Genomic DNA, 10,141 nt, shown 5'->3' on the forward strand with positions numbered 1-10,141 from the left:
CGAGGGAACAACCCTTCGTTGCGTCCTTCCACTCCTCGTCGTCGTTTTCTTTGGGTGTGTCCACCATGTATACGTCATATGATGAAGTGGGCGTCCAGTGCCCTATTTGCAGTGGTTCCTGTTCATCTCCTGCATCGTCGTCCATACCGTTGATGTCTTTGGATTCGAAGTCGAGCATGTCGGTCAAATCGTCGACAGTGGCTACTAAGTGGGTGGTGGGTAGGCCGTGAATTTCTTCGTCATCCGCATCATAATCCTGCCGGACATAGTTCAGCCACGACTCTCCTGACAAGGAGAGAGACCTTAATGAGTTTAGTATGTCACCGAAGGGCGAGTGCTGAAAGATATACGCGGAGGTAACCTCCATGATCGGCGCCCAGTCGGATTTGATAGGAACGGGCACAGGCTGTTCGGAGTTCGTGGCCGGGGAAGGATCCGGTAGTTCGGCGTCACGGCTCTCGTGAAGGGTAAGGTCGATATTCGGCTCGATCGCCGATGAGAGTGCGACCTCCATGGCGGGGTCTATCCACCCGTCCATGGATGGCGCAATTGGCTCCGAATTGAGGGTCGGAGCGGTCGCCAGTGCGATCTCCTGAACGCTGTCCGATGGTAGAGCTAAATCATGCTCATCGTGACTGTGCGGCACACTCGGCAGGGGCTCAAATCCGTCGAAGATCAAGTCTCCACGGATGTTGGCTGTGCAGTTTAAGCTTCCAAACTTGACCTGGTGGCCAGGGGCGTAACTCTCGATCTGCTCCAGATGGCCAAGCGAGTTGGCCCAGAGTGCGAAGCCGCCGAATACGAAGATCTATCCGGGGAGAAAAGTCTCACCCTGGACCGCATCTCTATCGATGATCGAAGGAGCCATCAAGCCTAACGATGACGACACAGAGGAACTCTCAATGAAAGCACCAATGTCGGTGTCAAAACCGGCGAATCTCGGGTAGGGGGTCCCGAACTCTGCGTCGAAGGCGGATGGTAACAGGAGGCAGGGGACACGATGTTTTACCCCGGTTCGGGCCCTCTTGATGGAGGTAAAACCCTACGTCCTGCTTGATTATTCTTGATAATATGAGTAGTACAAGAGTTGATCTACCACGAGATCAGAGAGGCTAAACCCTAGAAGCTAGCCTATGGTATGATTGTATGTTGTCCTATGGACTAAAACCGTCCGGTTTATATAGACACCGGAGGAGGTTAGGGTTACACAAGGTCGGTTACAAAGGAGGAGATATACATATCCGTATTGCCTAGCTTGCCTTCCACGCCAAGTAAAGTCCCATCCGGACACGGGACGAAGTCTTCAATCTCGTATCTTCATAGTCCAACAGTCGGCCAAAGGATATAGTCCGGCTGTCCAGAGACCCCCTAATCCAGGACTCCCTCAACGAGCGTGCTAAAGTTGCATGTGGCCGTAAGGCGGAGGAAGAGAAGATGAAGGCCCGGGAGGACGCCGTCAAGGGTTGCGACACCGAGCTGGAGTAGTTGGCGCAGGCGCAGGCCGCTGAGCGCGGCCGGCTAGAGGAGCTGGAGCAAAAGGTGCGGGCTGAAAAGGCAGAACTCGATATCAAGGCGAAGGTTCAGGCCGAGGACCGCACGGCCTTCGCGCTCGTGGAGAAGAGGTCTCGCGAGGCCCTGAAGTCACTCTATAAGAAGGGCTTGGAGAAGCCGTTGGCCACCAACGAGGACGGCCCCGCCCAGTTGCTTTCCTACTTGGTCGAGGCGCTTGAGGAAGTCATGCGCGACATCAGCTGCATGGCAGAGGGAAAGGCTCGCGTCTTCAGCCACCTCCATGTTCGCGATCCTGCCGCCCGCCTTGACGAGCTGCTGGACCCGTGGCTCATGAACACCGCGCAGCTGCCCCCGCAGCTGTGAAAGGTCAGGTGGAAGCCCTGCTGGAGAAGTTCGACGCCTTCGCCCCCGCGCCTTCGACCGGTGGTGCAGGTGAAGGAGACGCCACCCAGAAGGGGGCACCTCTTGCAGGTTCTGGTAGTATCGAGGGATGACTGGCTTGCGGCTCCTTTCCTGCTGAAGCTCCTGCAGCAAGTAGCATGCCTCATGGAGGCGTTTAAACTTGTGTTTGATATTCGGAGAACAATATGTCTTGTAATATTTGCTTTGAGATTTTGCGGTTTCCTTCCCATTTTCTTTACATTCTAAGTAGGCAGAGCCCAACCCCGCGCATATCTCAACCGCCGTTGGGCCGACCGGATCACCAGGACGATCCAAGGAGTGAGGGGCTACGTGGTCAGTTCGGATTCTGAGTCGCGATGCTCGGGAGTCCCCCTTGACATGCAAACAACTTGTGGAAAGGAGATGTGATGGTAGGTCTTGGGTTCTACGTCGGCATGGCCCGACTCCGCACATACCTCAACCGCCATTGGTCCGACCGGATCACCAGGACGGGCCAAGGAGTGAGGGCTATGTGGTCAGTTAGGCTCCTGGGTCGCGATGCTCAGGAGTCCTCCTTGATGTTCAAATGACCTTCATACCTTAGCTCCTATTGGGAGGGCGCGCGACGACCAGGTCCGAGGGACCTAGCGGGGTAGGGTACGCTTGGGCGTGACCCGAGCGCAGCCCCCGTGGCCAGCACCCTCGCGAGGCTCTCCCGAGGGGAGGTGTTGCATTGAGGCTAGACACCGAGCCCGGAGGCTCCCTGAGGTTGATACGGTCGCGGGGCCTCCCTCAGTTGTTTATCACCAGGACGGACCATGGTGCTCGCCAGCGCGAGCATGGTTCTTCCACTGGTACGTGGGAGGGACTCCCTACTGCAGAGAGCCCCCGATGCGTGTACAGCCCCGCCCTGACACGTGGCTTGCACGGTAGAGCTAGACGAGGTGTGTCTGGGCACTCGTGAGCCAGCGCGGGACTCATGAGGCCCTACCTCAAGGCGGGTTGCCCCTAATCTTGATTCTTGTTCACTGTGTTGGTTCTACGAGGTGGTTAGACAACCTGCACCGAACGAATCTCCTGAGGTTATCGCGTGAGAAATCCAAGCACCAACGTCCCCAGGAGGTGACGTGAACGGGGCCGGCCCGCCAGACAGAGTTCAGTCGTTGGATTTAACGCTGCAGGGACCGACCCGAGCACAGATGCCGTGCCTAACCCTCTCACGCGAAGGGTCCTGATGAACGACGACCGGCGCGTGGCTCCCGCTGTGGGCGACAATCGAGAAGGTGTTAATCATAGATAGATTAAGCATGGAAGGAAAACTAGCTCAGGTAAATGCATGAACAATACGGGCCACTGGGTCCAGCCCGAGCGGCTTGGGGATGATGCAGCCCGAGGGGCGCCCCCAGCAACGTAAGTTAAGGACATAAAAAAGTAGGGATACATGCCACAGGGACGGACCCATGCAGCCTGGGAATAATGTAGCCCCTGGGCGCTCCCAGCTAAATAAACTTGGAAAATGTCACCTAGTTCCATTGATGAAGGGGAGTTGAGGCAGCTGAAGGCACGCGGTGAAGGGGTTGCTCCTCACGAGCCACCGGGCCCCCGAGCCTTGGGAGGCCCTGGGGGTCCAGGCGGTTCCTTGAGGACTGTCGCCATCTCTGCCAGGACTGCATGGTGCCTGGCCCCCTGACCCGCCATGACGCTCCGCAGGTTGCGCTAGAAGGCAGCAGCCATGCTCGGCAGGCCAAACGACATGCGAACGTAGCTGTGAGGTGGACCTTCACATCGCCAAACACGCGAAGGCCAGAAGCGCTCCTGAGATGCGGCACATTTGAGCCCTGGTATGTCGATGCAGACGCGCAGCTCACCACCCTCGCCTGGGTGGGGAGCAACGCCGCGTATTCCTCTTATTTCCTGAAGCTCTTGAGATACCTTGGTGATGAACTCATCAGCGCCGGGCGCTCCTTGCCCAGTGTCCTCCTGAGGGAGTCGTGCCGTGAAACACGCCTCCAAGTGGTGCCCGAGCGCCTCCCTCGTGACGTTGGCGAGGTCTGAGGCCTTCTAGAAGAGAGTCCCCGAGCCTTGCCCGAGGAGGGCTCTGGGCGCGCCTTCTATGCGACAGAGGGAGGGGCCCCAGGCGCAGGCGCTGATCCTGATGAGGTACCACTGGTGGTGCTTCCCTCTTGAGGTCCGGCACGGAGTAGCTGCTTCTTCTTCTTGGGGACGACCTCAGGAGTGTACCGAGATGCATTGTTGTTATGGGCTTAGATTGACGCTGCTTGGAAGGCGCGCTCGAGGGAGCACACCACATCTCTTTCTTCGCAGGGGACTGCGATGATCCCGCCGCTTCCTGGCATCTTGAGGACGTTGTAGCCATGGTGGGTCATTGCCATGAACTTGGCTAGGGCCGAATATCTGAGGATGGCATTGTACGGCATACGAATGTGGGCGACATCGAAGTTGATGAGCTCGGTGCGATAGTTGTTGCGTTCTCGAAAGGTGACTGGGAGGCGGACCTGACCTATCGGCGCGGTGGAGCCGTCGGTCACTCCTGAGAAAGGCTTGGTAGGCTAAAGCTGATCGTATGTCACTTGATGGTTGTCGAACGTCTCGACGGACAAGACGTCGAGCCCTGCGCCGCCGCCGATAAGGGTCTTGGTGACTTGCATGTTGCTGATGACGGGTGAACAAAGCATTGGGAGAGCGCTAGCGGTGGCCGCGCACTTGAGCTGATCTGCTGAGCTGAAGGTAATAGCACACTTGGACCACCTGAGCGGGCATGTAGCCTCGAGCTTGGGAAGCACCGCGTTCACCTCGCGAGCAAACTGCTTGAAGATACGCTGTGAGGCTGGGGCTTGAGCTCCGCCCAAGATGCAGGTAATAGCACGCGGCTCCTGGAAGTCCCCAGCCCCCTCGTCTTGGTGGTGGTCGTCGTTCCTTCTTGGTGGCAGCAATGGAGGAAGCCTAGCATTGCCCTGAGGGCGGTCGTCGTGATGCTGATCCCTCCAGGCACCTTCGCGAGGCTGATCCGGCCAGTGGTCCTCACGAGGCCGGTCGCGCCACTCCTAGCGTGGGCCCCGGTCATCCCAGCGTCCTTCGCCGCGTCCTCCTCCTTGGTCGTTGCGCTTGGGGCGTTGACCGAAGCGTCCGTCGCGCATGGCTCTGAGCTCTTGGCAATCGTTGGTGTTGTGGCTGTGTATATTGTGGAAGGCGCCGAACGGTCGACTACCCTTGGATGACTCAGGCTGGTCAATGCCACGCTTCGTGTCCGGCTCCTCCGCATGCACGGCGACTCCCTTGCGCTTCACATCCTTGGCCTTGGATTTCTTCTCCTCCGGGTCGGCAGCTAGGAGCTCGAGGAGAGAAAGGCGACCTTCCTCAGCCCTTGCACACTTGGTTGCCAGGTTGAACAGCTCCAGGGATGTGCACAGCTCCTCATGGATGGCGAGCTCCTTATTCATCTTGATGTCGCGGACGCCATCGGAGAATGCAGAGATGAAGGCCTCGTCCGTCACCTTGGGGATTTTGAGACAACGTTGTTGAACCGCTGGATGTACTTCTGGAGGGTCTCTCCTGGTTGTTGCTTGACGTGGCACAGGTCACCCATGGCCGGGGGGCGGTCGCGAGTGCCCTGGAAGTTGGCGACGAAACGGTTGCGCATCTCGACCCAGGAAGAGATGGAGCCAGGAGGGAGGTTCAGGAACTAGGAGCGGGCACCATCCTTAAGAACCATGGTGAACCAGTTCGCCATGACTTTCTTGTCGCCGCTGGGCGCCTCGATGCTCAGCTCGTAGAACTACAAGAACTCCGCGGGGTCGAGGGTGTCGTGGTAGCGCGGAGGCAGGTCTGGCTTGAACTTGCCTGGCCACGCGACGCTACGCAGCTCGGGGGTGAAGGCACGGCAGCCGACCATGGTCACCGGGGCTCGCCTTGGAGGTGGAGCCTGGTCGTGGTTGCCCTGCACCGCCGCGGCACGTGGCATATGGCCCTGTCGCAGCAAGCAATCCTAGCGTAGCGGAGCTGGGAGTGGTGGAGCACTTCCTTGGGGACGGGGAATCTCTTGGCAGCTTCTTTCCTCGTGCACCGGCACACGGCACGGTGGGTCGCGCCAATGGACCGTGCATCTTGGAGCGATGACGCCACCCTAGCGCGGGGGAGGCTAAGGTGCTCTCTGAGCCGCACACCTTGGCGCAAAGGCGCCATCTTGTTGCGGAGGAGGCGGAGGCGCCCCGTGAGCCACATCGCCCGCAGCTCGCGGAGGTCAAGGTAGTGGGAGGGACGGTGCAGGAGAGCCTTCTGCGGAGCTGATGAGCTCGGCGATGCGGTCCGACCTGTCCTCGTAGAGGTTGTCGACCGAGCGGTAACACAGGAGCTGGCGTGCCATGAGCAGCGCGGCCTGCGCGTCCGTGGAGGCGCGGCGAGCGTGAGATGACGAGCTGGCCGGAGTCAGCGATGGGATGGCGGTGTGGCCGTCCCGGTGCATGGTAGGATGTAGTGAAGAGCCTTGCTACTCGTTTGCCGCCAGACCGGTGACGGCGAACGACGGGGAGGCCCACCGACGGGAGCTGTCTGAGCAACACGGGCGGGGAGTGCGACCCGGTGCTCAGCGCGAGCTCGGCGATCATCGACCATGAGCTTGGTGGAGTGACGAAGCATGGGTCGACAAAGAAGAAGGCTTCGGCGCACCCCCTACCTGGCGCGCCAAATGTCGGATTTCGGGTTCCGGCAAAACCCTTAAGGTCCGAACATTTGGGTGCACACCAAGATCTCTCCGTCACCGATCACGCCCCCAGGCACTTCGCGATTCTAAAGGCTAGCTCGACGAACTCAGGACACAAGAGACACAAGGTTTATACTGGTTCGGGCCACCGTTGTGGTGTAATACCCTACTCTAGTGTGGTGTGCTGGATTGCCTCTTGGGCTGATGATGAACAGTACAAGGGGAAGAACAGCCTCCTGAGGTGAGGTGTTCTTGTGCTAGGTGAGTGTGTGGATGGGTTGGATCTAGGCCTCTCTCCTCTTTTCGCTCGCTATGGTGGTGGCTAATCCTATTTATAGAGGCCCTAGTCCTCTCCCCAAATATTGAGCGGGAAGGGAGCCAACAACGGCCAATTTGAAAGGGGACAACTAGTACAAGTTATCCCGACAAAAGCATTCTTCGCGCTGCCAAAGGCTCTGGTTGTGACGTCGTCTTGGGCTCCACGGTGACCTCCATCCTGCCGTCCTTTTGGTCTTGGTCTCGTTGCACCGATATGGAAACCTTTTCTTGATGCCTCGGTACTCTTCGTCTGCGCTTACTTCCTTAACACCAACGAGGAAACAAGGACACTATGAGCGCTGGCACCCGCCTGGTCTCGATCGTCATGGCTCACGTCATCGGAATCTCGCGAGGTTTGCTTAGCCTTGATCTCTCCGCCCCTCGTGAGCCAGCCTGGTGAGGCCGCTCCTAAGGAGGTCCTGTGTCGTCCGCCTCGCGAGGCTTGGCCCCTCGCGAGGGTCTTGAATGCTTGTTGGTGAAGATGGGCCATACGGGCCCGCTTGCAAAGCCACGCCGTGGGCCGCAGGTAGGCAAGTCTGGGGACCCCAGTTCCAAGAAAGCCGACAGATTGGTGGGGAGGACACCGCAGGCCTCATCTAAAAATTCATAGGAGTGGGGCGACGATATAGGAATCACTGGGTAACCTGAACTTTATTATCTAAGCTACGACGAACGGGCAGACTGGCAGGGGTTGGTGGCGGCGCCGACAGCGTCCGCGAACTATGGTTTGAGGGGGTGTTGGGGCGGGTGGGGGACTATGGAGGGGGGGGTGGTGTTTGAGGATAAGCCGCGGCTACTGAAAATTTTAGTAATGGTGGGTGGAGATGGTGGTGGACGAGGGAGGGTGACGGTTCAAATGCCTAGGCTACTGCAATTTTATTATAAGGTCGGTGCTGGAGGAGTGTGGGCAAAGGTTGAAGTATGGGGGCTACTAAAATTTTGGTAAAGGAAGTGATGCGGGGCGGGAGTGCCCAAGATCGCAGATGGTCCAATAACAATATGCGTGTATGATAATAAGGAAAAGTGGCGTGGATCCGCCAATTTTTGCAACGCTCAAGGCGGGTAATTTGTTTTTTATATTTCTAGCTAGCTGGTCTATCGCACATGGTTCGTCCTAATTTCCAAATAAACTTACCCGCCTTTAGTTTGCAAAGTTGGTGTTTTATAGCGCACTTGCATCGCACATGGTTAAGCCAGTACCTCCACCCTTTGCTTACGCTTGCGCGGTCGTGGTGATTTCAGCGCACTTGCATCGCCCATGGTTGAGCCAGTACCTTGCTACCTCTTGAGCATGCGTTGGTTTTCCCTTGAAGAGGAAAGGGTGATGCAGCAAAGTAGAGTAAGAATTTCCCTCAGTTTTTGAGAACTAAGGTATCAACCTAGTAGGAGACTACACGCAAGTCGCGTAGTACCTGCACAAACAAATAAGAACCTTGCAACCAACGCAATAAAGGGGGTTGTCAATCCCTTCATAACCACTTGCAAAAGTGAGTTCTGATAAAGATAATAAGATAAATATTTTTGTTGTATAGATTGAAAAGTAGAGATTGCAAAATAAATAGTAAACTAGAATTGTAGATCGGAAACTTATATGATGTAAAGTAGACCCGGTGGCCATAAGTTTCACTAGTGGCTTCTCTGAAGATAGCATATATTACAGTGGGTGAACAAATTACTGCCGAGCAATTGATAGAAAAGCGCATAGTTATGATGATATCTAGGCATGATCATGAATATAAGCATCACGTCCGTGTCAAGTAGACCGAAACGATTCTGCATCTACTACTATTACTCCACACATCGACCACTATCCAACATGCATCTAGAGCATTAAGTTCATCAGAACAGAGTAATGCATTAGGCAAGATGACATGATGTAGAAGGATAAACTCAAGCAATATGATATAAACCCCATATTTTTATCCTTGATGGAAACAACACAATACGTGCCTTGCTGCCCCCGCTATCACTGGGAAAGGACACCGCAAGATTGAACCCAAAACTAAGCACTTCTCCCATTGCAAGAAAGATCAATCTAGTAGGCCAAACCAAACTGATAATTCAAAGAGACTTGCAAAGATATCAAATCATGCATATAAGTATTCAGAGATGAATCAAATATTGTTCATAGATAATCTTAGTCATAAACCCACAATTCATCAGATCTCAGCCAACACACCGCAAAAAGAATTACATCGAATAGATCTCTAAGAACATCGAGGAGAACTTTGTATTGAGAACCAAAGAGAGAGAAGAAGCCATCTAGCTAATAACTATGGACCTGAAGGTCTGTGGTAAACTACTCACACATCATCGGAGAGGCTATGGTGTTGATTTAGAAGCCCTCCGTGATAGAATCCCCCTCCGCCAGATCACCGGAATAGGTCCCCAGATGGGATCTCACGGGTACAGAAGGTTGCGGCGGTGGAAAAGTGGTTTCATGGCTCCCCTGGATGTTTTCAGGGTATAAGGCTATGTATAGGCGAAGTAAGTAGGTCGGTGGAGCTACGAGGGGACCACGAGGGTGGGGGGCGCGCCGCCCTACCTCGTGGCCGCCTTGTTGCTTCCTTGACCTCCACTCCAAGTCTCCTGGATTGCGTTTGTTCCAAAAAAGATCATCGTGAAGGTTTCATTCTGTTTGGATTCCATTTGATATTCCTTTTCTGCAAAACACTGAAATAGGCGAACAACGGCAACTGGCACTGGGCTTCCGATTAATAGGTTAGTCCCAAAAATAATATAAAAGTGCATATTAAAGCCCATTAAACATCCAAAACAGATAATATAATAGCATGGTACAATAAAAAATTATAGATACGTTGGAGACGTATCATACCTCCACCTTAATTTTCTCGCGCTTGCGCAGGCGTGGTGATTCACATTGCACTTGTATCACACACGGTTAAGATATTATACCCCGTGTCCGTTGAGGGTCATCAGAGTCTTCGCAGCAAAAAATAACGTTAGACAGGGTCAAAAGGGTGGTCCGTGATATTCAAAATTCCAATGCACAACTTTGACCCCGTGGTCCCACACTTGGGCGCGTCGTGGAAGATCGATGAGAGGGGCCACAAGTCAAGAACAACCTGGAAGTGGCCAAATATATGTACAAATATTGGGGATGTTTAAAACTTTAAATACACAATGCATAACTTTGGTGGCACCTGCCTCGCAAACCTGAGAGCACCCTAACAACCACCTAGCTAGGAT

Source organism: Triticum dicoccoides, chromosome 7A (assembly GCF_002162155.2).
Source record: "Triticum dicoccoides isolate Atlit2015 ecotype Zavitan chromosome 7A, WEW_v2.0, whole genome shotgun sequence".
Classification (NCBI taxonomy): Eukaryota; Viridiplantae; Streptophyta; class Magnoliopsida; order Poales; family Poaceae; genus Triticum; species Triticum dicoccoides.